General features: G+C 38.7%; 1 protein-coding gene and 1 non-coding gene across 10 annotated transcripts in view; both read right to left on the reverse strand.

Moving 5' to 3' along the window:
- Positions 1-27526, reverse strand: part of Tanc2 (tetratricopeptide repeat, ankyrin repeat and coiled-coil containing 2) — a 326078-nt gene extending 298552 nt beyond the window's left edge. For 7 of the 9 annotated variants that reach the window (XM_028865155.2, XM_028865161.2, XM_028865160.2 and 4 more), the window contains exon 1: positions 27462-27526. The gene's annotated coding sequence lies outside the window, so the exon portion shown is untranslated. Of the gene's footprint in view, positions 1-1213; positions 2468-27241; positions 27303-27461 lie in introns of those variants that run through there. The other 2 variants (XM_028865152.2, XM_028865153.2) reach the window with 2 other exon arrangements.
- Positions 795-901, reverse strand: LOC114690503. Its single transcript, XR_003734082.1, has one exon. It is a non-coding gene; the product is annotated as a U6 spliceosomal RNA (small nuclear RNA).
- Positions 27527-27889: the final 363 nt, after the last annotated feature.

Raw genomic sequence — 27889 nt, forward strand, 5'->3', positions numbered from 1 at the left:
AAACTCTCTGACATTCTTCTAGAAAGCTATTCTAGAAAAAAAAGTCACACATGCATTAAGAAGCACACAATCATGTTTATTCCAAGCACTGCTGAGTTCAAACTGACAAAACAGTGACACTAGAGCTACACATACCATCATGAAAAAGACGGAAACACACTACATGAAAAACACAAAATGCAGGGCACCTAAAATATGATCCCTTTATGCATAAAAGACAAAATACGTGTTCATCTGTGCATTTATACCACTGCACAGAAAGACAGCTGACACAAGAACACCTAAGGTCTGTAACTCCAATTCAATGGGATCTAAAGCCTCTTCTGGTCTCCAAAGGCACCTGCATACACACAGTGCACATATATACATTCAAGCAAAATGCTCACATGTAAAACATAAGTAAATAAATAATTTTAAAAGTACATTCAAGCCAGATGCTGTGGCACACACCTCAAATCCCAGCTACTCAGAAGGCTCAGACTTAAGGACTACAAATTCTAGTCCCACTTTGACAACACAGTGAACTCTATCTCAAAAAAATAAAATTATGGGCTGGAGAGATGGCTCAGAGGTTAAGAGCACTGACTGCTCTTCCAGAGGTTCTGAGTTCAGTTCCCAGCACCCACATGGTGGCTGACAACCATCTGTAGTAAGATCTGGTGCCTTCTTCTGTGTACATAATAAATAAATCTTAAAAAAAAAAAAAATAAAATAAAATAAAATTATATATGTGTGTGTATGCATAAAATTATACACACAAATATACTGAATATTCACATTTTATTTATTTTTTTAAAAATATAGAATGCTTCATGAATTTGTGTGTTATCCTTGTGCAGGGGCCATGCTAATCTTCTCTGTAACGTTACAACTTTAGTATATGTGCTACCAAAGCAAGCACAAATATTTACATTTTAGAAAACAAAAATGAAGGAAATATTTTCAAAATAGAAGTTATGATAGTGAAGTTAAATCCAGGGGGCAGATTGAGGGAACTGTGAGACTTTTCTGAAAATGTGAGAGTTTCTAAAAGAAAATACAAATAAAAGAAGGAGAAAATGAAAAAGTATAAGAAAACCTTTTCATAGTATGGCAATGCAGATTGTACCCAGGGCCTTATGTATGCATTCTATCACTGAGCCCCAGCCTCTTATTATTTTATTTTCATTATTAAGACAGTCTTATTCAGTTGTCCAGACTGGCTTAGAATTACCTCTGTAGCACAGGCAGGCCTTGGATTTGAGATCTTCCTGACTCAAGTTTCCCAAGTGGTTGGGATTATAGGGCTGAGCCACTAGGCACAGCTATTACAAAATAATCTTCCACTGCAACAATACTGGACACTGAATTACCAAGACCTACAAATCATATAGCTGCAAAAAAAGAGAGAGAGAGAAAGGATTCTTACAAAGCAGTATTAATTCCCACAACACGATGCTAAAAATGTCAAAATGCAAAAAGTATTATGTACTGCCTTTCCAGCTTAAGGAAATAACAAAACATATATATATATATGCTAATTTTAAGAAATAATACAAGATGCATAAGCAAAGACATTTGTCATTCAACCTGTAAAGTGGCTCAACTATAACACTGAAAGAGAGCTCTGAAAACTTGCCAGAGCAGATACCAAGTCCTTCTGATGAAAAAGTCCCAATCACCTCAAAACTTTTGAAGCCGATGGTAGGCTAAAATAAACTACAACTAGGATAAAGTCCCAAGATAAAACAAGGTGACACAATCTTATATCCAGTCACTAGACAGATGGGTTTACCTTCACTTTTACCATTCTTTTATATAAATGGATACCATACAACTGAAATTCAAAGAGGCTTAAGAGGAGAAAATGTGACTTAAAGCCTTTCAGCTCTAAATTCACTCTTCATTTGTTCTGAAAATAGACCTGAGCCCTTTGAATGTATCTTCTTTGCCAGTTTGGTGCAGTGGTAAACTTCATGAGTAGAGAGGACACTGGCAAGAGCTTGTGGGAAGAAATGGTTTTGCTTCTAAGTTCCAGAGCACGTGGCTTCTCCAGTATTTGGTTCCTACAGCACAGACAGCTGCTCTAGCATCAAACGACTCACTGCAGTGTGTGCAGCCTCTCCAGCCCCCACTTCAGTGCTGCAGAGCAGCAAGAGTATCCAACAGGCAGCACTTTCCCTCTGGTGGTTTTATATTGGAATACTTTTGGTAACCACCAGTACATTTTACCATGGCAAGAGAGAAGTTCTAGAGGCCAAATTTCAAAAAAGTTCCACCTGTGTGATACCACCATACAATTTCTCTGCCATTCAGAGAGCCATGGTCATGACCTTTCCAGCAGAATCTGGATGCCAACCAAGGGTTGGGGAAGCACTCTTCCTTGAACTTTCTAAGTATAGAAATAACAATTTCTCCTTTTATCTGTTATATTCCATATCAGGTCTTCCTAATCAAGCTCTCATTACTCTAATTTCTTCTTATAATTATTAATTCATTATACTAAATGTTCCCTGTTCAAAATACTATATAGTACTCTTTCATAACTGGACTCAAAACTGATATTAAATAATTATAATAAAATAAGAAATAAAGTTGGGTGTTGCTGTGGGATGGTCTGTATGTCAAATTGCTCTGATTGGTCAATAAATAAAACACTGATTGGCCAGTAGCCAGGCAGGAAGTATAGACGGGACTAACAGAGAGGAGAATTGAGAGAACAGGAAGGCAGAAGGAGACACTGCCAGCGGCCACCATGACAAGCAGCATGTGAAGATGCCGGTAAGCCACCAGCCACGTGGCAAGGTATAGATTTATAGAAATGGATTAATTTAAGATGTAAGAACTAGATAGCTGGAAGCTTGAGCCATTAGGTCAAACAGTTTAAATAATATAAGCGTCTGTGTGTTTATTTTGTAAGTGGGCTGTTGGACTGCTGGGGCTTGGTGGGACCTGAAGAGAAAATTCTCCAGCTACAGCGTGTGGTAGCATACAACTTTAATCCCAGCACTCAGGAGGCAGAGGCAGGCAGATCTCTGAGTTTGTGGACAAACTGGTCTACAGAGGGAGTTCCAGGACAGCTAGGGCTATATTCATTATAATTCATGCACATAAAGTAGAACACTAGGCAAAGTTAAAAGGAAGTTAAAAGAAGGGGGGTTATTGGTTGGAAGAGTTAACTGCATAAAATGAGGGATGATGAAACTTTCTTAGAAGATAAATATGTCCTTTATCTTGTTTGAAGTAACAGCCATACAGACTGTGTGGCAGCTAGTTTTATGTCAATGTGACACAAGTTACAGTTATCTGAAAGGAGGGAACCTCAACTGAGAAACTGCCTCCATAATACCAAGCTGTAGGGCATTTTAATTAGTGATTGATAGGGGAGGGCCCAGCCTACTGTGGGTGGTACCGTCCCTAGGCTGGTGGTCCTGGGTTCTATAAGAAAGCAGATGGAGCAAGCCAGTAAGCAGTACCCCTCCATGGCCTCTGCATCAGCTCCTGCCTCCAGGTTCCTGCCCTGTTTTAGTTCCTATCCTGACTTCCTCCAAAGATAAACAGTAACATGGAAGTGTAAGCCAAAATAACCCTTCCTCCTCAACTTGCTTTTTGGTCATGGTGTTTCATCACAAGCTCTAAGACAGTGTATACAATTGTGAAAACTCATTAAACAAAACCTTACTTTATTTACATTTTATTCCTTATAAGTCATACCTTAATTAAAATAGAAAAAGAAATCTATGGCTCCATGGAGAAATATAAGATTATAAAACAGGACAGCGGGCTGGAGAGATGGCTCAGAGGTTAAGAGCACTGACTGTTCTTCCAGGGGTCCTGAGTTCAATTCCCAGCAACCACATGGTGGCTCACAACCATCTGTAATGAGATTTGGCGCCCTCTTCTGTATACTTAATAAATAAATAAAAATAAAACAGGACAGGAATGTAGCTGAGCCTGGAGCATCATGTTCTAGAAAGCAAGAAAGTGCTGGAAATAATAGGGTACATATAATAGAAAAATCAAATTGAGCCATCCCACTGATCCAACAGGAACCAACTAGAGCACTGGAAAGTCACAGAAAAGATTATAACCCACTGAATAAAATTAACTCGAGCTCTGGCCTCCACAAACATGTGCATGTGCACTTTTATTCGTGTAAACACATATAACTATACATACACACAAAATAAGAAATTTTTTAGACATCAAAATTAGTAGTAGAGGGACAAATGAGGTCAAAAGAACTGCGTCTTTTTAACATGAAAGAAGTGGCATGTTTGATGAGAATGAGTTAATTAGAAAAGAATTGCTGAAATAGCATTCCTTTTTATTATATTTATTCAGTTATTATTTTATTGAGACAAGAGTCTCTCTCTACATAGACCTGGTTGTCCTAAAACACACTATGTAGACCAAGCTGGCCTTGAACTCAGAGATCTGCCTTATCCTACCTCCCGAGGGCCAGGATTAAAGGCATGTGCCTAGCTTAAGTATCTGTTCTTAAATAGGCATCAGGAGATAGAATCTACTGCACAAATGAAATGGTTACCTATAGAAGGAAGTGTGTGTACTTCTTCACCATAAGTAGATGTAAACATTAGTAAATGCCTAGAAGTAGCTTCTAGAGGACTGCTCTCAACTTTTTCAGTAAAAAAAAATGAAGAAGAGGCATTAGTTAAGAGAAGGATGGAAAGTGTTAAAAGTGTAAGGTGAGAGGAAAAACCATAAAAAAAAAAAATGGTCCACCCTACTCCTGCACTATATAACATGATTACCTGGAAGGATTAAGGTCCCACTTGAGGTTTGTGGTCATGAATTTAAAATAAAACCAATCAGTAATGTTGTATGCTTCTCACTAACCACATTCAGCTATATGGGTGTAGGAATGGAAAAAGTGGAAAGCTGGATTTAACAGGAATGCAGTTTTGGCTCTGTAAGGACAATGAATCAAGAAAGGAAATTTGAGAGCCTAGTGTTTAACTCAATAGTACAGAAATTGCCTCATATTGCAAGGCCCTAAGTTAAGCCCAACACTACTAAGAAATAACAACAACAAAGTTTCTCTAAAGAAAATATCAAGGGTTGTATGCTGGGATAATTAGGATTGGTTTACAAGGTTTACAAACCTTACAAATAAGAAAGGGAGTAAGGCTACTGAGAGACTGTATGAACAGCAGTAGAATCAACGGATTAGAAAACCACGTAGGGTTAACAGATTGTAAATCGGGGTTAGAAGGAGAAAGATGGAAAGAAACAAGTGGTAGACAGGAAGATGCATAAAACTGAAATTATGAGGATTCTTTAGTTGTTAATAAAGAATGACTAAGTTGGAAAATCACACCATTTCTGTAAGTTAAATTCAAAATACTGAAAGATCAAAATGCTGAAAAAATATTTCATGATCAAAATTACCAAGGATTAATGTAAGAAATAGTACTGCTAAGAAAAAGAGAGCAATAAATAAAAGAGGGTGACTCTGGGTAATAATTTGGCTGACACATGTCTGCCAGTTCCTGGAAGCTAGTCTTTAAATCCTGGTAATTTCCTGAGTGATTCAAATATCTTTTTCATTCATGGTAGGATTAACAGTAGCTCCTAGACAGTTTATGGTAACAATATAACTCAAACGAGTTCTGGCTACACAAGCAAGACCAACCATGTGATTGGTGGGCTGCAGCTTTGAGCCATGAGATATCAACCTGACCAGAATAAAGAGAAAAGCTACAGACTGAGTTCAATCCATGACCAATAATTCAATTATGCCTACATAATGAAATCTCCTTAAACACTAGATACTAAGGCTTGTGGGAGCTTCTCAAGTTGGCAATACTGTGTGTGTGTACTGTCAAACATCCATGTGACAGAAAGAAGATTTGCCCTGACTCCCCAGGGGAAAGATACCAAATCTCTCCCACCCTCTATACCTTTTCTTTCAGCTCATTCTGACTTAAATCTGTGATTCTACCATGAAACTACTGCTATAAGCACATTGCTTTCCTGACTCCTCTGAACTGTTCTCATGAATTATCAAACCCAAGAAGATGGTAAGAACCCTCAAATTTGTAGTCCACTGGCCAAAAATTATGAGTGGTCAGTCTCTAGACTTTTGGCTGGTATCAGCATAAAGATCAATCTTGTGGAGAGCTGAGCCTTTTACTTGCGAAGTTTGTTCTAACTCTAAATAACCAAAATCAAACTCATTATAGGGAATGAACCAGGAGTTACAATCAGCTAGGGTTGTAAATAATATAATCTGATGACATGCAGTTCAAAGCCTGAGAATTTTAGAAGAGAACGACCTCAATGCTGCCCACGAGGAGTAAAAAGGACATCTTTCTCTAACTCCAGCTCCAGTGGTTTGAGACCTACAGGAAAGTCTTACAGCATCACTTAAGAGGGTGTCAGAGGAAGCAATGTCTTAAGAAGGAGAAGATAAAATTTCTATAGAGCATTCCGAAAGTTTAATAAGTTACAAAGATGAGAACAAATAAACAAAAGATGCCCACTAACATGGAACATACAACACATGAAATAGTGGAAATCCTAGAAGTATTGGTGAAATTATTAAAGCCACTCCACATAGTTAAAAGGAGATTTATTTAATGGCGTAACTTACAAATGAAGGAATAGGTAGGTTGAGGGTTCTGGGAAAGACGCAGGAGTAGTCCGGCGATGTTCTCTGGAGAACTCTCCTCCGTCCACCTCTAGCTTCCAGGCTCCCAGCCCTCAAAAGTGCGTGGCACGTCCTGATCTCGGGTCTCCAGGCCCTCCCTTGGCCCTGCCTTGTGGGCGTGATAGTTACCAAAACTTCAATGGGGGTTGGAACTTCCAGACCAAAGCTGGAATGGCTACCCACTACATAGAAGTTAGGATTTCAAGAAAAAGATAATAACTGTCTTAGTTAGGGTTACTATTGCTGTGATGAACACCATAACCAAAAACCAAGTTGGGGAGGAAAGGGCTTATTTCCAAATAAAAAAGCCTTATACTTCCACATCACTGCTCAGCACTGAAGGAACTCAGGACAGGAACTCAAACAGGGCAGGAACCTGGACCCTGGAGGCAGGAGCTGATGCAGAGGTCATGGAGAAGTGTTGCTTACTGACTTGCTCCCCATGGCTTGTTCAGTCTGCTTTCTTATAGAACCCAGGACCAGCAGTCCAGGGATGGCACTACCCACCATAGGCTGGACCCTCCCCCATCAATCAATAATTAAGTAAATGTCCTGCAAGCTGGATTTTATGGAGACAGTTTCTCAATTGAAGTTCCCTCCTTTCAGATAAATCTAACTTGTATCAAGTAGGCATAAAGCTAGCCAGCACAAGTAAGCAAGTGTACCAAATAGTGCAAATAAGTCAAGCAAAACCAAGTCTAAAAAAGGACCACTGACTAAATAATGTGAAAGCCACTGATAACCATGATAAGCAATTTCAGTGAAAAGATGGGGGAGGAAGCCTGACTGGAACAGTTCAAAATAGAGAGAGCTGACTTTTCTATACTCTGGAAGCCATCCAAAAGCAGACAACAAAGAAGTATTTACTCATCGATACTAGGGATTGTTAACTGCAGAAGAACTGCTCATGCCTTTGCTATTTTCTCCTGGAGCTATTCTCTTTCTTCCCATTTGCATCCTCCAAAATGTGGTTCAATCAAGGTAGGGAATGTCTTGAAAACCAGCAACTTTGTTTCCACTAAAATACAAGACTTAACTTAGTTGCAGACTTCAGATAATTTAACCATCCCAGTGGCACCTGTTGGGAGAGAGCAGGGTCTCTATTATTCTGGAGTTACAGTGGTCCTATCTGGAGGAGGCAATGAACTAATTGATTATCTGAGGATCTAGCAGGAAATTCAAGGCAGTAAAACAGCCAGTGTTAATGATTCCTCCGTATTATCCCAGGTACTTGTTTTCAACAGATACAAAGACAACTTAATGGAAGAAAGGATAATCTTTTCAAAAATTATTCTGGAGCAACTAGATATGTCGATATACAGAGAAATAAACTTAGATCCTTACCTAACACCAAAAAGTAATTCAAACTGATCACAAAGCCAGAATTCCAATCCTAGGAATGGGCCCAAATGAAATTAAATCATTTATCCACATTAACATTGTGTATGAATGTTCACAACATCATTATTCATAAAAGCCAAATACTGGAAAGAATTCAAACATCCATTTGGTGAATGGATAAACAAAATGGTACATTACACAATGGAATAATATTCATCAAGAAAATGAAATGACATATTGATACATGATCAACACAAATTAACCTTAAAAACACAGTAAGGCAGCCAGGCGGTGGTGGCGCATGCCTGTAATCCCAGCACTCGGGAGGCAGAGGCAAGTGGATCTCTCTGTGAGTTCGAGGCCAGCTTGGTCTACAGAGCTAGTCCAGGACAGGCTCCAAAGCTACAGAGAAACCCTGTCTTGGAAAGAAAAAAAAAACACGCTAAGGCAAAGAAGCCAGAAGCAAAAGATTAGATTTGTATTTGTAAAACAAAACTGTATACTATGGATTTCCGAATGCCAGTTATAAAAACAAAAAGCAGACAGTGTTTACTCGAGCAGTTTCTTAAACTTTCCATTCATGATCCCTTTTCAACCCAGAAAAACTTTACACAACCCCAGGTGTACAGGTGATTAAAGTAGGTAATACACATCAAACACTTCATGATAAATCATGAAGAAGTTTAAGATAATTCTTTGGCATATATAAAATTTTACCATTTATTAAAGAAAAAAGCAAAATTGTAGCTACTGAGATGGATGTGCTTAATTATTTTTACAAAAATAATTAATTCTTGGCTGAATAGTTGATACTACATGATATACCATATCTTCAGCATTTTTTCTTAGTTGATCAATATTTTTATTTTATAACTGTCAGTGCTGAAAACACCATTTTACATAAATATGTAGTATAAAATGGCAAAAGTGTGTTTAGACCCACTTCAGATATTGTTAGAAATTCCATCTTTCTTCCAAACCAAAATACATCAACAACTCAACAATTTTTAAAATCAACATTTAACACAATGCAGCCTAAGTTGAAATACAACACTGAGCTGTTAATGTGCTGAAAAATGACAGCAGAAAAACATTAAAAGTCTTTGTTTCCCAAAATTAAACTACTGTTTTCTATGGGTACAGAAAACCATATATGGGGGAGGGGAAGCCACAAATCATAACATACAACAATATCAACTCTAGCTAAGATGTCAGGCAGTGTTCACTGGAGTTGTATGCCTTAATGGCATGTACACTCCAAAATGCGCAAGTTGCATGTTCAAAACCAAGGCTAAAATAAAGTAATACAATGAGCAAGCCCTACCAAAATCATCTTGGATTCATTACACATTGGCTTTTGATTCATTTTTGGTTGCTGTATGTTCAGAACTTTCTTACTATTATCAAACGTTTCATGATCCTCACATTCACTCTGTAAGCCCATATGAGATCATGATCCACAGTTTAACATGGCCTAGAGCTGGAGTTAGGAACAGTAGTTGATTGCAACAAGATAAAGGAAATTTTCTGAGGTGACAGAAACATTCTAAAATTAAATTGTGATGACTGGCCAACTCTATCAATTTACCAATGAATCATTTAACTATACATTTAGCAGAAAGCTGTGAAAAGAGAAATATCAGAGTAAAATAACTCACTTCTGTGACATCTAGTATAAATGGGAGAAAAGAGGAAGGATGGTAGCTAGAAAGAGATGATCAAGAGAGAGTTTCTTTAAAACTGAAGAAATGGGAATGTTTTTTTAGTTGTTAGCAGTGGTCTAGAAAAGGAAAAGAGAAAAATACAGAAGCAATGTCCTTGAAAAGGTGAGAAGGCAAATGGACTCTAGTGGACAAGTGAAAAGAAGAAAAGATGGTTAATCTATAGTAACACTGGTAAAGACGCAGGTGAAAAGAAGATTATTTCTATTTTCTTAGTGCTGAGGAGGAGGATAGAAAGGAAATGCTGGAAATCTGAGTTCAAGGAAAAAATATCATTTAAGTGAACAAGAATATAAAAGAACCAGAATATTAAATAATTAATTTTAAAGTTATTGGAGATTAAGCAATAATTTAAAGTTGTCAAAGTTATTCTACTCCAGCAATAGTTACTTATAAGTATACAATTATAAAACGTAACACTGGTACTAACTGGTATTATGTTTTACTATGTGAGAACAACCAAAGGCAAGGATTCAAATGGGTTGAAAATAGATTCAGGAGAACAACTATAATGACAGGCTTGGAATCCAGCTAGCAGAAAAGGATGTGAAAGATAGTTGAGTGTTATAGAATGGAAAGGGTAATAAATGAAAAGGTACTATTAGGAGCTAAGGGTACAGCTAAGAATGAAAGAAGCCCCAGGATAGACACCCCCCACCCAGCACCACATAACTATAAGTGTGGTGATATCCACTTGTATTCCAGCACTGGGGAAGTATAAAGGTATCGATAAGGTAAAAGAATTAAGGCTACTGTGTACTGTGCTGGTTAGTTCTTACCATCAATTTGACACAACACAGTCATCTGGGAAGAAGGGACCTCAAGTTAAAAATTGTCCAGATCAGACTAGCCTGCGGTCACTACTATGAGAGATTGTCCTGACTGATGATGATGTGGAAGGACTCATCCCACTGTGGGTAGAGCTATCCCTAGGAAATGTGGATCTGGACTATACAGGAAAGCTAACTTACCATGAAGAAATGAGCCAGCCAGTAAGCAGCATTCCTCCATGATTCCTGCCTTGAGTTTCTGTCCTGACTTCTCCGGCTTGAGAAGTCCTCCATAGATTGTGACCTGGTGTTAATCAAATAAACCCTTTCCTTCCCATGTTGCTTTTGGTCAGAATGGCTTAGCACAGCAAGAAAAAAGAAGAGCAGGTACTATTAAGTGAGTCAAATAAACAAAAAGGTATAAATCGGTATTATGGAAAGTTGTGATTGATAAGTTCTGAGGCATGGCTCTAAATCCTGGTTGCACATTAAATTCATCCGGAAAATTGTTAACATATTAGATCACATCTCCCATAAACTAAGTCCCCATAAACAAAAGTAAGTCCTAGACATCTGTGGTTTTTCAAAATTTCTCAGACAATACAGATGCACCCAGGGTTCAAAATTATCTGTATAGCATACAACACAGAAATGAATGGCTAAAACAAGGACAAGATCCTAGAAGTGGCAGAAGTGTATCAGTAGGATCCTCTGCATAGATACTGAAGTCATCAGTAATTGCAACTGGAGGAGCAGGAAAGTGACAATGAGTCCAGAAGTTGTCCACACACAGGAAGAAGAAACCAAGAGACTATCTTTGTCTCAGTAGGAGAAGACATGACTACAGAGCTTGCAAAGGGAAAAACATGCCTTTAGAATGAGAGCTATATATTCAGTTACAGCAGGGAGATGAAGTGGAAAAGAGATTAAAAAAATAAAAAGAGTTTTACAAATGACTGACAGCTCTAGAAGGCACAGAGGAAGATTCCTGGTCATGAAGAGGTAAAAATTGGGGTTGGACAGGAGTGCAAGAAAAAAAGGGTTCAGATTCAACTAGAGAGAATAAGGCCAGGAAATCTCAAAGTCATATTTTTTAACACTATAGAAAAAAACAGAGAAAAGCTATGTGAAGTTTGAAAAGGCTTTTCTGGACTGGGCCCAGCTACACTCTAAAAGATTTTAAAAATTAATTTCAAACAAAAATGTCACAGAAGTTATCAGGGTCAATTCCATACACAGTTGTCATTATAAACAGATTAACACCTACAGATGACAGGACCTATTCTGCAGAGCAGAACAAAAACATGACAGCCCATTTTAAAAGGATCTAAAATATCTTGAGAAAAAAACACAAGACGTGAGAGAGCAACAGAAATCATAATTTAAAAAAATAATAATAAGGTACCAAAACTCAGAAAATAATTCAACATAAAAGGGGGGAAAAACAACAGTAAGTAAAAACAGTTAATCCCTTAAGAAAAGTAAATGAACCAGGTGGTGGTGGCACACACCTTTAATCCCAGCACTCGGGAGGCAGAGCCAAGGGGATCTCTGTGAGTTCAAGGCCAGCCTGGGCTTCAGAGTGAGTTCCAGGAAAGTCGCAAAGCTACACAGAGAAACCCTGTCTCATAAAAACAGAAAAAAAATTATTTGTGTATAAAAAGAAAAGAAAAGTAAAGTAAATGAGTCAGGTGTGATGGCACATGCCTTTAACCCAGCAACTCTGAAGGCAGACCTCTGTGAGTTTGAGGCCAGCCTGGTATACAAAGATAATTCCAGGACAGCCAAGGCTGTTACACAGAGAAACCATATCTCAAAAACACAAGAAGAGTCAGGTGGTTCTCTGTTAGAGTGAGATCCAGGACAGGCACCAAAGCTACACAGAGAAACCCTGTCTCTAAAAACAAAAAAATAAAAATAAAAAAAGAAAGGAAGAAAGGAAGGAAGGAAGGAAGGAAGGAAGGAAGGAAGGAAGGAAGGAAGGAAGGAAGGAAGGAAGGAAGGAAAGCATATGATAGAAAAGAATAAAGTCTTAAAACTCAAAAAGATTTGCAAGAAATACTAAAAGGGAAAAGCTCTAAGTGGGTAAATGAAAACTAAGTATATTGATGACAGGAGCCCCCAAAGAAAATTAAAGGAACAGAGTAAAAGGAGAAAAAAAACGTAATTCATAGACTATTTTCTAAAATTAAAAAAAATTCAGATCTGCTACATCTTTGAAAAGGACAATTATTTCTGACAATATTAACTCATAATGACCAAAAGAATGTATTTCAGGAAAATTGTTGAACTTTACAAAATTAAGGGGAAAAAAGGGATTTGGGGGATCCCAAAGGAAATTTACAGAGTTCTTTAGAGTCAAGAATAAGAGTCTAAGAAATAAAGGATGAACTGGCAACACGGGCTTCTCACAATATAAATCAGATAAAGTTCTTAGGATTAGACTTGATAACCTCAGGGTGTGTAAGCATGTTAACAGTACATGTGTAGAAAACAGTCCAGAACCCACCACTCCTAGAGCTGCAAATGGCAGAATGGATGGTAAACACAAGAACAGTCCTGAATAATGGCTTCAAAATACTCATTCTACAGAACACAATTTTGCCAATAAGCACACACACACACACACACACACACACAAAAATCTTTAAAAGGGGGATTCAGGCCAGTATTTCCAATCTGTACAGAGAAAAAAAAGAGTGCTTGCTAAACCTGATGCAAGCATATATGGTATCTTAAAGGACCAGTCCTAGGATTATCACCCACATCATCCACCCCAGTTTCTGAAATGCTAATGTGTCTGTACTGCCAATGCTATCAGGCTTTAACAACCAAAGGTCAGTAGTAAGAGCAAGGCCAGGGAAAAGGAAAACAAAATGTCCCCAAAGATTCCAAAATAAATACTGGTCTATCATCTTTCAAGACCAAAGAACTGTATAAAACTACACTGTCATTCTCATGGGCAGGCATGCTCATGGCATTGTCTACAAATACAAAACCTACCAACTCTCCCTAAGACAGTAATGTAATTTTTTCAATCTTACAACTTTGGTCATTTAGTAAGATATTAATATTTTAATGTCCTTGTCTCCCAAGAATAAACCTACTTGATCATGATATACTGTCTTTTAAATGCACTTCTGGATTTATTTTGCTAGTATTTTATTCAGAATGCTTGCTTCTCCAGTCAAAATAGTGGACTAACAGCCCTAATAGTTAATAATATCAGTTAAAAAAAAAAAAAGAAACAATCTTACCATCCATCAGTTAGATAGAACAATAAATGATGGTGCTATGAACACTAAGTACTCAGCTTTTTAAAATTAGAATTCCATTTACTGAATAGAGAGCTGTGATAGATGGTTAAATAAAGAAGGCAAGTCATTGAGCAAGTAAATAATATCCTTTATTTTTAAAAAGCTTATAAATGTATGTATATTTGCTTATATATTTTTGAACAAAGAGAAAGACACTGAAAAATATCCAAATATCAGCTAATGTTTGTTGCCAAAAGGAGTGTAAATATAAAAGGGAAGGCTCTAAGAAAGGAAAATACTATCATTTTATTTACCCCTTGTTTATTTATTTTAATAGTTACATTCAGATATATTACTCTGTAATTTAAAAAAAGAAAAGCAGAATAGTGGGGGAAATGGAACAATACCCATTGTTCATTAAAGTTAGTAACAATTAACAGTTGTTAACAATTAAACAATTCTTCTTTGACACATTCAGAGATAAATTACCTTTTAAAAAGATGAAGAGTCCTTACAAAGTTCATTATTTTAAAAATGTGGAGCAATAGGGGCTGGAGATGTTTGAGAGCACTGGCTGTTCTTCCAAAGGACCTGGGTTCAATTCCCAGCACCCACAAGGCAGTCTACCTCCTTACACAGACATGAATTCAGGCAAAACACCAATGCACATAAAAGTAAATAAATCATTTTTTAAGATGCACAACAATAAATGGGAACCAAACTTGCATAAAAGTGGTCTTTCCCAATGGGCATTAAATGAGATACTTTCAAGACAAACTTTACTGGAACTTCTTACGTAGCCAAGCATAACCTCAAACGCTGAAGTTCTTAACCTCCTGCCTCTGTCTCCCAAGTACTAGGATTATAGGCCTGTACCAGCAAACTTGGTTAAGTGGTACTGGAGCTCAAAGCTAGTACTTCATGCACACTAGGCAAACTACTAACTGAGAAACACTGCCGGCCCAAAACAAACTGTTTTTTATTTTATGACTAGCACAAGGATATTGATTTGTGCAGACTCATTCTCCCTCTCTGCTCTCTGTTGTGGGATATTTTGACTGCACTCTGACACTCCCAAGACTGCCAATAAAGTTTACCTTGAATCAGAGGGCAGAGCTAAATACTAGCTGACCAAAATTAGCCACAGAGGTTTTGGAGGACCCAGGACATATAGAAAGACATGGGAAGTAGTAGGGAGGGGATTAGAAAGAGTCATGGCCCTTTGGATCAAGGAAGGAGAGAGAGGGGAGGTCACTGGTGGCTTCTCTGCCGATTCTCTGATCACTCAGGTTTATACCCCACATCTGACAACTGAGTTTTTATTACTAATAGACTAATTTAGATCATCATTACACCTCTCCTCTCCCTCCCTCTTTCCATCTCCCTCTCCCAAAACCTCCCTCTCCTACTGCAAATTGAACCTAGGGCCTTGGGCCTGCTAGTGTTCCACTACTGAGCTATATCCCCAAACTAAAATTGAGATTCTGAACAACTATCCATACTATAGAAAGAACAAAATTTTTTCAGAATGTTTTTATATAGCAGATAGACAAGTCCTTTGTTTTATTATTGTTGTCACTGTTAAGTAAAGACTACAGAAATAAATCCTCTAAACAGTTCACCTCATCTAATCCTATATTGTTTAGAAAAACAACAACTACAAAATCTATCAACCTGGAGCACTGGTGGGTAGTGGGAGAAGCAAAATTCACATTATTCAAAAAATAAGGAAAGATGTTTGTAAAAGTTGAAAACATTTACATGACCAAACTGAGGGAAAATATGTCAGTTTCATTGTTTCAAGAAACAGCGTGGCTTTTCTCACTTCGATAATTTAATTCTATCACCATAAAACCCTCTAAAGGTAAGTTTTTAAAAAGACCTTCACAGCTAGTGAGTGACAGAGCAATAATTCACACCTGTTTTGCTGATTTAAAATCGTAACACATGTTCTTTCTACTACACAATTGGTCTCTCTTTGCAGAAAGTCAAAGCTGCTTTTTTGTTTTGTTGTATTTATTTTAGACAGGCCCTTATGTAGTGCAGGCTAGCCTCAAACTCTTGCCTCAAGTTCCTGAGTACTAGGAATACAGGCTTATACAACCATATTCCACTTAAGGCTTCTTAAACTGAACAGTGATTCTTAAATAGTATTGTCTCTTTCTAATATTAGAAATATCTAACAGCTTTCAAAAGCAGTCTCTCCTCTTCTTTAAACTCCTAAAAAAGGAAGAAAGAAGATGAATGCTGAAGCAGGATTTGAGTGTAGGTGGTTGGCAATGGTTATTTGTTTATGTGCTTTAATAAGTCTTCATTCCACTGGTCTACAAACCTAAATACCTTCACCACCACCCAGCTGACAAGCCTAGAGAACTCTGCAGTTTCATGGAATTGGAACAGAAACGGATTTCTAGAACATAGCAAATCATCTATTAAGCTTTCATAAACCAGCAACTAGAAATTTCTAGGACACTCTCCCTCTCCCATGCAAGATTAGGAACAAAGGGTTAAAAAGACACATTTAAGCAGAAATACTAAGATCTGAAGCAGATTCTCCAAGTCTAAAATGACTAAATCATATATTATCTACATACTTGATCCCATCTCCAAGTTCAATAAATATAATCTATTATAAAAAAGATCCACAGTGAAAGGGGGGCTTCCGTGACAACAAGAAAATGAGAGCTTAAAAAGAGGCTGGGCGGTGGTGGCGCACGCCTTTAATCCCAGCACTCGGGAGGCAGAGCCAGGCGGATCTCTGTGAGTTCGAGGCCAGCCTGGTCTCAAAAGTGAGTTCCAGGAAAGGCGCAAAGCTACACAGAGAAACCCTGTCTCGAAAAACCAAAAAAAAAAAAAAAAGAAAGAAAGAAAGAAATACGAAAAGAAAAGAAAACTAGAGCCATGTTTCTTCCTGTCTATTTTTAAGACCAGATATGCTGATATGATATTTAAGAAGAAGAAATGTGTGTCTACTGCTCTAAAAATCCATTTGGAACAAGTAAGGGTTTTCCATCATTCTTATTTATATGTACTTTTCCTTGTAAACTTTATGTCTGCTATACTTGCTAATATTTATAAAAATGAACAAATGGGGACTGGAGAGCTTTCTTAACAGGTAAAGTGTCTGCTATGCTAGCGGGAAGAGCAGTGTTCAGATCTCCAACACCCAGGGAAATTCCACGCAGGCAGAGTGGCCTGTTTGTAATTCCTAGCTTTGGGAAGGCAGAAAATATCTTGGAGCAAGCTGGTTAGCTAAACTAGCCAAATCAGCAAGATCCAGGTGCAAATGAGAGACTGCCTCAATATATAACAAAGCAGGAAACAATCAAAGAGACTGAACATCAACCTCTGCACTCCACACACACTCACACACCTGCCCACACATATGTAAACACACAAATGCACAGTACCACACACACGCAAAAAATGTTCTGAATAAAACATTTAAATGAACATATAAATCATATAAAATCTTCTTCACAGTGCCTTTGCCACAAAAGGAAAACAGTAAAATATCAACAGTAAACTTTAGAAAAATGAAAATACTAATTAATATGCTACTTGTTTTTAAGTATAATTTTCAGAGGTGGAAGAAATATCTAGGACACAGAAATCTGAATTATAAAACTTCTAAGCACATGCCATTAATCCCAGCACTCGATGTCTTTGTGTTCCAGGCCAGCCTGGTCTACATAATGAGTTCCAGGACAACCAGAGCTACACAGTGAGACCCTGTCTCAAAAAATACCAAAAAGAAAAGAAATTTCTACCCTTAATTGAAAGAAAGAGAATAGTAGTGAAAATCAGGACATACACGTGGCAGGAGTCAACAAATATCTAAGAAAATGACACACCCTAGAAGCGCTCCAATTTTCCCAAATTAACTAATGCACACTCAAACCTTATACACAGGGTATCTGTATAACAAAGACAAATACATATACACATAAAAATTTTTTATGGAAAATACACAAGAAACAGAAATCTAAGCAGAGAAAACTATTCTATATTCCAAATTCCTCTCTGCTTTGGATACTTATTTTTTTTTTTTCTTACTATCTTTCCTTTTTTTTATATTTTTTATTTATTTTTTTTTAAAGATTTATTTATTTATTATGTATATAATGTTCTGCCTACATGCATGCTTGCAGGCCAGAAGAGGGCACCAGATCTTATTACGGATGGTTGTGAACCTCCATGTGGTTGCTGGGAATTGAACTCAGGACCTTTGGAAGAACAGCCAGTGCTCTTAACCGATGAGCCATCTCTCCAGTCCTCTTTCCTTTTTTTTTTTTTTTTTTTTAAATTAGACAATTCTCACTATGTAGCCTTGGCTAACCTGGAACTCTATGTAGACTAGGCTGGCCTGGAACTCAGAGATCTGCCTGCCTCTGTATCTTGAGTGTTGGGATTAACGGTGTGGCCACTGCTTGGGACAGAATCCAACTTTAGAGTTAGACATAAGAATGTTATAAAGGAAGTACAATAGGGGCTTTTCAAGTAAGCAGTACTAAGGCAAAGTAGTGACTTTTCCTCAATAAATAGGTATTTTCTGTAGAAACCTTCAATAGACATATATAACCCCTAACATTAAAGGAACATTAAGGGCACAGACTTTGGAATAGAATAAGGAATGGCTAACTTTTTTTTTTTTTTAACGAAGTAAATATTTAGGCTTTGTAGGCCATACAGTCTCTATGGCAACTACTCAATTCTGCTGTTGACCTGAAAACAGCCACAGCCAATATGTAAGCAAATGAGCATGTTCCAATAAATTTGTCTTTATGGACATAGATATTTGAATTCTTATAATTTTCACATCATGAAGAACTACACTTTTAATATTTTTTCAACCACTTAAAACAATCTAAAAACTATTCTTAGCTTGCGGGACACATAAAAATAGGTGATAGGCTGGATTTGGCCCATAGGTTATAGTTGGTTAATTTCTATAATACATACAGAAAGTAATTTGGCTCAAGTTCACACAGTGAACCTTCTAATCTTCCTCCTGCCCCCACCCCAGGAAACATAAAAAAAGTACAAAATATAGTTATCTTTAGGGACAGTTTTAATTACAGTCTAATTATTAGTCTGAATACTTAGATTTAGGTATATGCATGTGGATACTTTTTATACTTTCCTGAGACTGGGTCTCACTATGTATCATCCCTGGTGGGTCTGGAAATCACTATGTAGACCAGGCTGGCCTGGAACTCACATAGCTCCCCAGCCTCTGCCTCCCAAATGTTGGGATTAAAAGCATGTGCCACCACACCTGGCAATGAATGAGTTTCTCTGTGTAGCTTTGTGCCTTACTTGGATCTCTCTCTGTAGACCAGGCTGGCCTCGAACTCACAGAGATCCGCCTGCCTCTGCCTCCTGAGTGCTGGGGTTAAAGGCTTGCGCCAGCGCCGCCGCCGCCGCCGCCGCCGCCGCCACCACCACCACCACCACCACCCAGCTGGATGAAGTTTCAATGGCATAACTAAAACAATCTTTCCTCAGTAAGTGGACAGTGAGTACCCACTATGTACTGACTATACTGACACAAAAGAAAAGATGAAAAGTGGGTCCTGCTTCAAGGAATCTAACAGACTAGCAATGAAACAGTCACATAAATTATTAAATATGTTTACCTGTACAAAGGGAGAAGATAGAACAACACACTCAAACCCAATTAGGTGAGTAAGAATAACCTTTTCACTCAAAAGATACTGTTTAGTTCAAGACATTAAGAAGAATTTGCCTACAGAACAATATAAAGGGAAGAGGTAGTCCAATGCAAAGACAGCTTTATATAGAAAGGTATGAAAATGTAAGAGATTATGTATTAAAGGAATTCAGAATTATTGAATAACTTCAAAACGAATATGGCAAGTAATAAGTCAAAAGAGGATGCAGGAAAAAGACCATGAATTACCTCATATGGTTGCTAAAGAGTTCTCAGTTGATCTTTTCTATGATGAGAAGCACTGAAAGCTTCTGAATATAGTAAAATGATCAACTAAACATTTAAAACTATCACACTAGGGCTGGGAAGACAGTTCAGTGGGTAAAAAGCTGTGCAAGCATGAGGACCTAAGTCTGAGTCTCCACACCCTTAGAGAATAGGAGGTATGGCCGCATGCACTTGTACCTCGGCACTGGGAGACAGAGGCAGATGGATCTTGAAAGCTAAATGACCAGGTGGCTGGCCAGGCTAGCCTAGCCAAAAAGCAAACTTCCAGTTCATTGAAATCCTATGCCTTAAAAGAATAAAGATAGCAATAGAGGAAAGCATCCACTGTCCTCCTCTGGCCTCTACATGTACAGGTGTATACCTCACATTCATGTGTATGAAATCACACACACCACCACCACCACCACCACCACCACCACCACCACCACCACCATACATATAGAGGGGGGCATACATATCACTCTGGCAGCAGTGTGGAGGGACCTATGAAAGAAAGGTACATAAAGAATACAGATGTCTTCTAGGCAATCTGAATTTTTTTTTTTTTAACACACCAAGATCATTGACTAAAATGCTTGGTTTAGGTGACTGACATCAGATTAACTTGAGTTCTAATAAAAAGACACTTCAAAGGACGTGTCTAAAGGAGCCAAAACTATACAATGGAAAAAAGAAAGTATCTTCAACAAATGGTGCTGGCATAACTGGATGTCAATATGTAAAAGATTACAAATAGATCCATATCTGTCACCATGCACAAAACTCAAGTCCAAGTGGATCAAAGACCTGAACATAAATCCAGTTACACTAAACTTAATAGAAAAGAAAGTAAGAAGCACTCTTGAACGCATTGGCACCGGAGACCATTTCCTAAATAAAACACCAACAGCACAGACCCTGAGCACAACAATTAATAAATGGGACCTCTCAAAATTGAGAAGCTTCTGCAGGGCAAAAGACACAGTCAGTAAGACAAAAAGACAGCCAACAGAATGGGAAAAGATCTTCACCAACCCCACATCTGACAGAGGATTGATCTCCACAGTATATAAAGAACTCAAGAAAGTAGACATCAAAATACTGAACAGTCCAATTAAAAAATGGGCTAAAGAGCTAAACAGAGAATTCACAAAACAAGAATCACAAATGGCTGAAAGACATTTAAAGAAATGCTCAACATCCTTAATCATCAGAGAAATGCAAATCAAAACGACTCTGAGATACCACCTTGCTGTGGGATGTTAATGTATGTCCTGTGGGAGCCCTTCTTGGGTTCCTTGTGGCGTTACCCAGCAGGTCCATATAGAGGATGATTAGGACCATGGGCCTGAGTGCAGGTGTTTGAGATGGTCTGCACTTGGCTGTGCTGGGGGATGGTCTGTATGTCAAGTTGTTCTGATTGGTCAATAAATAAAACCTGATCGGCTGTGGCTAGGCAGGAAGGATAGGCGGGACTAACAGAGAGGAGAAATAAAAGGACAGGAAGGCAGAAGGACTGGCTGCAGCCGCCGCCATGACCAGCAGCATGTGAAGACGCCGATAAGCCACCAGCCACGTGGCGAGGTATAGATTTGTAGAAATGCGTTACTTTAAGATATAAGAATAGTTAACAAGAAGCCTGCCACGGCCATACAGTTTGTAAGCAATATAAGTCTCTGTGTTTACTTGGTTGGGTCTGAGCGGCTGTGGGACTGGCAGGTGACAGAGATTTGTCCTGACTGTGGGCAAGGCAGAAAAACTCAAGCTACACCACCTTACACCTGTCAGAATGGCTACGATCAAAAACACCAATGACAGTCAATGTTGGAGAGGATGTGGAGCAAAGGGAACACTCCTCCACTGTTGGTGGGAATGTAGACTTGTACAACCACTGTGGAAATCAGTATGGCAGTTTCTCAGAAAATTAGGAATCGAACTACCTCAAGACCCAGCCATCCCACTCTTGGGCATATACCCAAGGAATGCTGATTCATACCATAAAGATACATGCTCAGCTATGTTCATAGCAGCACTATTTGTAATAGCCAGAACCTGGAAACAACCTAGATGCCCATCAACGGAAGAATGGATGAAAAAAATGTGGTACATATACACAGTGGAGTACTACTCAGCAGAGAAAAACAATGAAAGCATGAAATTTGCAGGCAAATGGATAGAACTAGAAAAAAATCATCCTGAGTGAGGTAACCCAAACCCAGAAAGACAGTCATGGTATGTACTCACTCATAAGTGGATTCTAGATATAAAATAAAGAACAATCAGACCACAATCCATAAAACCATGGAGGCTATATATATAGCATGGAGGTCCCTAGGACGACTGTGGCTTATAATAAATTTTGGTTTTACTCAATTATTGAAAAAAAAAATAGCCAAATGAATGGAAACACATGAACTATGAACCAAAGGCTGAGGGGCCCCCAGCTGGATCAGGCCCTCTGAATAGGTGAGACAGTTGATTGGCTTGATCAGTTTGGGAGGCAACTAGGCAGTGGGACCAAGTCCTGTGCTCATTGCATGAGTTGGCTGTTTGAAACCTGGAGCTTATGCAGGGACACTTGGCTCAGTCTGGGAGGAAGGGAATGGACCTGCCTGGACTGAGTCTACCAGGCTGACCGCAGTCATCGGGGGAGGATTTCCCCTGGAGTAGGTGGGAATGGGGGGTGGGCTGGGGGTAAGGGGAGGGGGGAGAATAGGGGAACCCATGGCTGATATGTAGAACTGAATGAAATTTTAAAATAAAATAAATTTAAAAAAAAAAGGTTCTGTCTACCATAACTGAAAAAAAGACAGAAATTGATTCTATGGGAAGAAAAAAAAATAAAGTATAATTAAGACTAGCATCGACCTAATTCTTTTGTCTCTTAAGCTTGGTCATGTTTATCATCAACTAAAAAAAGGCAAACAGAAGCTGAACACAGCAAGATACTTTGGTGTGGCCCATACAATAATCAACTCATTTGATACTTTCAACATCCACAAACACAGTTTTCAAATGATTTTTTTTTAATAAACTGACTTGGTGTTAGAAATATAGCTCAATGGAAAAACACTTGCCTAATACACACAAGGCCCCATGTTTAATGCCCAGCACTACAAAACAAAAGTAAATTGATCTAACAAAAAGAAATGTGTTTCCAGAAATAATTATGGTACTACAATTATTTAGAACTTTCTAGAGTAATAAGTCCATACTTTTTCCACATCTACTACCTGCTTAAGCTTTCTAAAACTCAGATATTGAGTTCTTGGTTCTCCATCTACAATAACCTCGATCTTAAAGACTAACGGTAAGTTGTCCTCTAAGAGGAAAATGACCTCAAAATAGAAAATATCTCCCTTAAGCCTTAAGCTTTTAAGGCTTCTATCCATAATTTTTTCAAGAGACTCACCAGGGATACATACTCTCCATCATCACCTTATTTCCTTGTTCTGTTTTTCTTTTTAATCTTAAGCAATTTTCAACTAGTATGTTACTAGAAAACATGCAATTCAAATAAACTGAGATAGTCTTCACAATATAATAAAGCACAAACAATTTATCTTTACAGTATGATCTATCTTTCCACCAATAACAGTATTTGATGACTGCAGGCATATTAAGCAAATATGATGATGTTCCTGGTTAATAATAATGGTAACCAATAATAATTCACAGAAAAAAGAGAAATATCTAATAATTAAGCTAGCTTCCAGTATTTGTTACCTTGCTCAGACTAGTACTAGAATAATAAACCACCATGTGTAGCAGCTTGCTCTAAGTCCTTGAAAGAAAATCTGGATGCTATCAGTGAAAATATTCTCCTTAATTTTGGGGGACTCTGAATTCAGTCCACCATAATTCAACTCGTGTGTCCAACTATTCTGTCTCAGATTTTAACTGTATTTCAAAAAGAAAAGAAATATGACAAAGAAAGAACTTTATGCATTATTACGTATAGTTATTCTACTACATACTCAGTAAGTTTTCAACCATCCCAGTATTTCCCTTTCGGAACTTCTGTTATTAGTATATTCCTGTTTAGAGTCTATGTTCTTCTTCATTCAAAATAATTCATAATTATTTAGAAAATACTAAAGGAATAAAGTCAACTATAAGAAGGAGAGCTAGCATGGCATAGGTAAAAAATCAATGTTGAGGGGCTAGGAGTGTAGCTTAATGGTAGAGCACATGCCCAGTATACACAAAGTCCTGGGCTTACACTCCAGCATCCCCGGGTGAGGAAATATTAGTAACAGCCAGACAAGGTGGCACATGCCTTTAATACCAGCACCAGGGATGCAGAAACAGAAGGATAATTCAGTGTCAATCTGGGCTACATATGGGGACCCTGTCTCAAAAGAAAAAATAATGTTAATGATGGAAGAAGGAAATAACCAATTAAGGTTTAACAATGTTGGTTGTAAATTTTTACAGTAAAGATGCAAACCAAATTACATTTGCAAGTAGAATATTATCAATACAAATTCAGAGCATGTCTGAGCCTATTGTTGAATATACTAAAGTATATAATTTTATATCCTGAAAATTTTGTCCATAATAAATATGTTAAATCCCATAATACCAACAAATGTATATTAGGGTAAAAGAGTGTTTGGTTACATGAGATATATGATTCATAATATAATCAGAAGAAATTCTGTGAAAAGAATGACAGAAACAGGTTGGCAAAGAGAAGAAAATAATTATCACAATTGTGAGAGGCAATAGTCCACTTCCTAAAACAAGTGAAAGTGTATGAGGAACATGGACTACACTGTTATTCTTTGTACTTTATTCATTTTTGTAAATATTTCATATGTAATCAACATCTACAAAATAATGGTTTAAGTGTTAAGAACATTCGGAGCAAACATTTGTTTGGAAGAGTTGATTATTCATAAAGATCTAATCCATTTTTGCTAATCATATTTTTAAATAAACAGAGATCATAAAATGTGAATATGGAGGGAAAATAATAATTTCTTCTTGATTTTCCAAATAAAATTAGCAGTAAAGCTTTACTGGTACTTTTAAAGAAACATGGCACGTGCGCACGTGCGCACACGCGCGCACGTGCGTGCGTGCGTGCGTGCGTGCGTGTGTGTGTGTGTGTGTGTGTGTGTGTATCAAACTACCTGAAAGTAACCTTTTATTTCTAAAGATCCCCCTCAAAGCAAACACTACTATAAATATTTTTTGATCACATGAAAAGTCCTGAGTAATAGTACTTACTGCTTGTAATCACATAAAGCAAATTTAAAAACAAATTCCTAAGAGAAATGTTCTACTATAACTACTCTTTGCATATGTTTAGGCAGGTTTATCCACATCTAATAGTATTTGCTCTATGATGGACATGTGCATTTTAAGCATAGTATGCCTTGTCAATACTAATGTGCAAAGACAAAATAGTATACTGATGAAAAACAGAGTCTGGAGCCAGAGTTTCTAAACTGAAACAGTGTTTCCACATCTCAGCTACATTATCTTTGGCAAATTGATCTGTTTTTCACTTCTCATGTGTAAAATGGAAATAACAATATGTATTTCATAGGATTTTGTAACAGTATAAACAATGTACAAGATTGGCACAAAGTGTGTGCTACATAAATATATACAATTACTACTAGAAGTAACAGAATACCATGTTCCTGAACATAAGTGTAAACATTCTTAGCAATCTGAATTGACTAATATCAGATACTATTTAAAAGGAACATCAAATTTTAGATCTATGTTTCTAGCTCTGCACTCTAAACAAGTGATTAATAAATCTACACAACCACTCTAATGATATAGAACAATCTGAAGATTGTTTCCCCAAGTGCAGCCAGCTATCAATTTCTTCCCTTACACAAGGGGGCAGTGATAACAAGAAAAGAACAGGCTCTGCAACACCTCTTCTTCCAGACAGTAGGGGGTGGCAGTACATATGGCTTACAGTCAGAACAAAACAGGAAGACCCAACAGAACTGCTCTTTATTCTCTTCTGGCCCTCTTCTCTCTTTAGCTTCAACAGAGCCTCGAGGTAAAGGAAATATCTACAGAAAAGACTAAAGTTCAAATAAATCAAGGAAAATCCAATTTTGTTTTTGAAGGAAATGATAATAATAAATGATCGTGGAACCAGGGCGAAGCCAATCAGTATCAATTTTTGTATTATCTGGCAAATTACTATAGTAAGAACGATATTCAACCAGGTAATTCAATTTATAAGAATTCAACATAACACACTAAATTTCATCAATAATTAAATACAACCTAGGGAACAGATCAGGTATTTCTGCTTTTGTTTTAGTAACATAGACACTCGGTGTATATACATGTTATATCACATAGCTCATCTAGCCATCTTTTGTTACTTTTGAAATTCCAGTATGTTCTGACAATTCTCTCAAAACAGATGTTCTTAAATGGCAGTCACAATGTTTTGCAGCATGTAGATACACACACAAATGCACACACACACTCACACACACACATTTAGAGAGAAAGATGGAGGTGGAGGGATCGAGGAAGAGAGAAAAGGAATATTTGTTTCATTTGTTTCTGTCTTGTGCTCACATTCCTAAGACAATTTACCTGGCAAATGCTACAAGGAACACTACATCTACAGTATCCATGTTGTTGCTTTTTATGCCAATTTAATGTATTCTGTTTTTATCTTATCTCACCATCCCATCCCAACAGCTAGAACATACCAGAATATTTCACTATTGCCAGTCTCTGCAATTAACCATTGACATCGCTTTTGGCTCCAACCCTTCAAATGCCTGAAAATTTATCCCTTTTGTTCACCGTATTGTTTTGTTTTCCTCGTTCCACTTATTTTCACCTGTGTAAAAGCCATGGCAGGGACACAGATGAAAAATAGTTCCCTTTGGCTAACGATCTTGAACACACAATTATGGTCAGGATGGTTGGTTGGTTTGTCTTATTGTTTGTGGGGGTTTTGTTTGTTTCCCTAAAGAGGAGCAGAAGAGAGAGTGAAAAACGTCCAATCTTCTTCCTAGTGCTAATTATCATTGTTTATGTTTTATGAGAAACATTTTAAACATTCCACACCTGGAACAGAAAGACAGGCTACAATCAGCAAGCTCTACATGCTGATGACAAAACCTGAAATGATTTTGGCTCCTGTATTTTTTCTTTCCCACCTCACAACCAGACAATCTGCCTTTTTTTTTTTTTTTTTTTTTTTTGCTTTCACGTGGGTACTATATAAAAAAATGCTTATCACAGCTCCTCTTGATTTCCTATGACAGAATATGTAGCAAAGAGCCCTATTAGTCTTTTATTATACTACACCTCCTTCCCCAAAGGAATTATTAATATTCCTAATAACACTTCTACCGTGCATGTCTACGCCACGGAGGCCAGCCCATCCTGAGCCTTTACCTGGCACATTTCACAACTACTTCTATGCTGCATTCAGGGACACATTTTGCAACTCGTTCTGCACCGCATTCCCTGCCACGTTTAGCAATCTGCCCCGCATCTCATCCCGGTCCCCGTCATCCCAAGACTCTCTCCAGGTACCAAATATCAAGACTAACCTCGGTGACAGCCAAGTGGCCGAACCCCGGAGCCCTCCGAAGCCGCCCTCGGTCCCACCTTCGGAGGCAGCCTGCCTTCCTCACGTCTTCGACACCGGAGGCACTTCAACCCGGCTCGCCCCCGCCCCAACCCCCGCAACTGAGGCGTCGCAAGCGAACGCCCCTGTCACCTCACCCTCACCGACCCTTCTTCCCTGCTCCCCCCCCCCCCGGTCCTTACCTGCCGCTCTGAGGGGCGCGGCGCACCTCGGGGTCAAGCCCGCGTGCCCGTGGTCTCCGGTGAGGACCGCGCCGCCCGCGGACGCGCCGCGGAGGATCCGCGCCTCGGTCGGGCTCGGCGGGGCCTCGCGGCCGGCGAGCACTGGCAGCCCGCGGCGGTCCTCCTGTCAGCGGCGGCGCGGGGGGCAGACTCGCCCCTCAGCACCGCGGCGGTGGCGGCGGCGGCGGCGGCGGCGGCGGTGGCGGCAGCGGCGGGCGCCTCGCTCCGCCTCGCGCTCGGCACAGCCCGGAGGTGAGCGCGAGGGGGATGGGAACGGGGGCGGGGCCGCCCGAGGAGGCGCGCAGGGCGGCGGAGGGAGCGCGACGCCTTTCGCCTGGGGCCCCGCGCTAACGGCGCTCGCAGCTGGCCGCGCCTGGGCGGGCGGGCGG

The sequence above is a fragment of the Peromyscus leucopus genome, chromosome 8b (assembly GCF_004664715.2).
Source record: "Peromyscus leucopus breed LL Stock chromosome 8b, UCI_PerLeu_2.1, whole genome shotgun sequence".
Classification (NCBI taxonomy): Eukaryota; Metazoa; Chordata; class Mammalia; order Rodentia; family Cricetidae; genus Peromyscus; species Peromyscus leucopus.